Here is a 4,660-nt window from a genome sequence, read left to right as displayed (position 1 = left end):
GTCCAAACTTTTTTTTAAAGGGGGCCAGATTCGATGTTGTGGACACACCTGGGGGCCGGACATTACTCCAATATATATATATATATTGGAGTAATGAACTAGTATATATATATATATATATATATATATATATATATATATATATAGGAGTAATGAACTAGTGTATGTATATATATATATATATATAAATATATACTAGTTTAAAGTCGGATGAAACCAGCGCTGACATTCTCAACAACACTGACACGGAAATCAGGAGAAACATTGTGTGACAACAATCCAGTTGGAATTCTTTTCACTCCACAAATCACAAACATTTACTATGGATTTGCGTAAGTAACACTAAGAGTAAACATGGTATTGTGGCAAAAATGTGGGATATTCATATTGAATTATTATATTATTAATGTAGACATGTATAGAGGGTATGCACGTGACTGCACGAGTGACTGCAGTTACGCTCACTGACCGGCAAAAAGAGAGTTGCAGCATTGGTTTTCAGTGTGAATGCCACGAAAAACACGCACAAAAAAAACAAAAACAAAAAAACAGGAAAGAGCTGCGATTGATTGTACAGATAAATTTGACAAGAAATCTGAGGTATATTTTTACAGACTGCCAAAAGCTACATAAATAGAAGCAAATGGATCACTGCAATTCACAGAAACAATTTTGAGGTAAAATCATACCCTATATATTATATTGTTATATATTGTATTTACAGCTCATCAATTAAATATTTACCATCTTATATTCTGCATAGCTGGATGTTTTAAATAAACATTAACAAAATATTTTAATTACAGTGAAAAATAACGCATTAAAATTATTATCACATTTAATGTACTTGCCCCGCCCTAGACCTATAGGTCATCTGACATTTCATACAGTTGATTGATGATGAATATGAAGCAGTGCATGATATAGCCTATGGAATGTAGTTAGAATGACCCTAAAATTCAAGATATTGGGCAAAAATGCCCCTGTATAAGTTTTTGTCTCATATTTACATCACATGATATAGTTAAGCTGTATCACGAGCAACAAGTGCTGTTTTTCTGTCCAGAATAGCAAACATGATATTGATACAACAGTTCAATAAATAAGAAGTTAATATTATGTTATTTTAGACACAATATTGTCTCAATTTTTGCTCAATTTTGCCAACGAAAATATAAAGACAAAGCAGAACTGTTCGTCTCTGAGCAACACACAGCGCCATTTCATTTTTGAATTCGCGTTTTGAATGAATCGGGTGAATCATTAGGCTTGTTGGACTTGAAGCGGCGCTGCACAGATAGATTGGTGTATGACCTCAAAGTACCACGTGAGCGATTCAAAAACATACAGAGCGTCTGCTCTCTAATCGCTTTCGCGGTACTTTGATGTCATACACTGATCGGCCTGTCCAGTGCCGCGTCAAGTCCAACAAGCCTAATGATTCAAAATTGATCATTCATAAAGAGAACCAATTATTTCACTCCTGAATGAATCAGCCGTTTGAATGGATCATATGAATGAATGACTCAATGCCTTAATCATTAAGACATTTACTGCCACCTACTGGCAGTTTTACTTTAGTATTTTAGAGTATAATTTCATTAAATAAAAAAAAAATAATAATAAAAAAATAAACAAAAACAAAAACAATAAAGGTATAGTTCACCCAAAAAATAAAATTTCAGTCATCATTTACTCACCCTCATGGTCCAAAAGTTCATGTGTAATAAATTTTATGTTGAACCAAATAAAACATTTCTTGCTGAAGCTACTTTTTGTAATGTCTAATTGATGCTTTACACAATAATGACTTTAAATTATCTTTTGGAATTTTTCAGCCAAATTTGATGTGCGATTAATTAGATTAATTAATTGCCACATCATGTAATTAATTAGATTAAAAATTTTAATCACTTGACAGCCCTAATTAAATATAAATTAATTTATTAATTTTCATTACAATAACAGCTGTAAAATGTTAAACCCTCATTCTTAAAGGGTAACATTTAAGTATTCTTACTGAGTTATTAAACTCCTTTTTTAATTAGCAATATGGTTTCTATGGTAGGCCTATCTAGAATGGCTTTATTTTTAGTCTGTCTTCACATTTAGCATACACTGTGTTCCAAATTATTATGCAAGTGACATATCAGTAGGATTTCAGTACAATAAACATTCAGGTTTTAGTTTTCAAAGAAAGTGTTGTATGTTTTATTTCTCCATAACTTTTTAGATAACTGGTATCAATCTCAGACAGGTTTGTTAAATAGTTTGCCAGGTCTACTTACTGTAGGTCAGTGGAAACCCTACTTAAACAGGTTGTTTCACAGCGTTAAGCAAGTCACAGTTCTCATGTACTATGGGCAGGAAGAAAGATCTTTCTGAAGATGAAAAGCATGACACCTCTAACCAAAGCCACTTCTTCAGTGACCTCTAACCAGAGAAACGTTTACAGTCAGTGTAGAAATACATCTTCAAACAGTTTTTTGCAGAGTGGGATAGTGTGTTGTCCTGAATGAAAATCCTTTTTATTTCAGAAGGCACTATCCTTCTTTTTATACCATAGCAGAAAATGGTCAGTTATGAACTCACCATATCTCGCCATATCTTGCAGAAATCATAAAGTGACCTTCCATCTCACTTCCCAATATTCTAACCCAAATCATCACCCGCTAGCTTCTTGCAGTGTTGTAATGTGATCACTTGAATCAATAATATATATATATATTATATATAATATATATATATATATATATATATATATATATATATATATATTTATTTATTTATCGTATCATCCAGCCCTAAAACTTATATAGTTTTTGTCTGTGTTTATCTAAAAACATCCAGTTATGCAGAATATAAGATGATAAATATTTAATTGATGAGTTGTCAATACAATATATAACAATACAATATATAGGATATGATTTTACCTCAAAATTGTTTCTGTGAATAGCAGCGATCCATTTGCTTCTCTTTCTGTAGCTTTCGGCAGTCTGTAAAATTATGCCTCAGATTTCTTGTCAAATCTATAGGTTTATAATCCTTTGCCGTTTACAGTAATATACTGTATATGCATTTTACAGTATCTTACTGTACTGTACATATTACAGTAAAATACTGTTCAAATTACAGAAATCCGTTACAGTGTATCTGTACAGTCAATCGCACAGCTCTTTCCAGTTTTAGATGTGTTTTGTGTGTTTTTCGTGGCATTCACGCTGAAAACCCTCCAATTGTTCCAAACCTGTATAAATTTCTTTGTTCTGCTGAACACAAAGGAAGATATTTTGAAGAAAGTTTGTAACCAGACCGCTTTGGGGCACCATTAATTTCCATTGTAGGAAAAAAAACAAAAAAACAAGGGAAGTCAATGGTGCCCCAGAACTGTTCAGTTTCCCACATTCTTCAAAATATCTTCCTTTGTGTTCAACAGAACAAAGAAATTTATACAGGTTTGGAACAACATGAGGGTGAGTAAATGATGACAGAATTTTTATTTTTGGGTGAACTATCCCTTTAAGCTAGTTTAAATCACCAAGATATTTGTGTTTGAATTGGGGAACTCTGAGCAAAACTCGATCGCTTTACTGGATCTCAGCGCGCTGTTTAGTGGTCGCGTGATGGAGACCAGTCCGCGAGTATAACACATCTATTCTGAGCTTGCGCTGCGCTGTCTTTTGACGAGAGCTAATAAATGGCGCGCAGTTTCGTTTCGCTTTTGGTACGTTTAATGATTCTCATAAACAACAGAAATGGCAGCGCTTATCAGTTATCAAATTTTGTTTCACGCACGGTTTACTGCTATACCTGTCCTAAAATCTAGTGCTGTCATCTTGCGTTGACACTGTGAAACTGCATGATTAGTAAATTATGAGTGGCGGGCTAAATATAATGTATTTTAATAGAAAAGCGGGGGACTGGACTTTGGGCACCCCTGGCTTGAACCTATAAGGGAGGAGGGCTCACAAGACTCACACAAGTTGACATATATGTGCAAAATTACTTCTAGTCAGGGGACCATCAAAATAAAGTGTTTCAGATATTAAGTAGAGACAGTATACTAATACTGTAATGACTGGTTGTTGAAAGTATATTATCAAAACAAAGTGTTACCTTATTAAGCAATTAAGAATGCTTAAGGCCGTGCATGAATATATTATTGCTTACCACAATATTATCATTCCTTACTGTTTAATAATCAGGAACACTGTTTTGTTCTTGATTATTAAACAGTAAGGAATGAGAGGTTGTGCTGTTATGAACATATTATTGCTTACTGCTTCCAAATTTGCTACACAATAAAATTATTGAAGGGATAGTTCACCCAAAAATGAAAATTTGATGTTTATCTGCTTACCCCCAGGGCATCCAAGATGTAAGTGACTTTGTTTCTTCAGTAGAACACAAATGATGATTTTTAACTCCAACCGTTGCAGTCTGTCAGTCGTATAATGCATGTCAATTGTAACAAAATCTATGAGAGTAAAAAAAAAACATGCACAGACAAATCCAAATTAAACCCTGCGGCTCGTGACGACACATTGATGTCCTAAAACACGAAACGATCGGTTTGTGCGTGAAACCGAACAGTATTTATATCATTTTTTACCTCTAATACACCACTATGTCCAACTGCCTTGAGCATCCGGTGTGT

This window comes from Ctenopharyngodon idella, chromosome 15 (assembly GCF_019924925.1).
Source record: "Ctenopharyngodon idella isolate HZGC_01 chromosome 15, HZGC01, whole genome shotgun sequence".
Taxonomy (NCBI): Eukaryota; Metazoa; Chordata; class Actinopteri; order Cypriniformes; family Xenocyprididae; genus Ctenopharyngodon; species Ctenopharyngodon idella.
Note: the sequence above shows the minus strand (reverse complement) of the source record.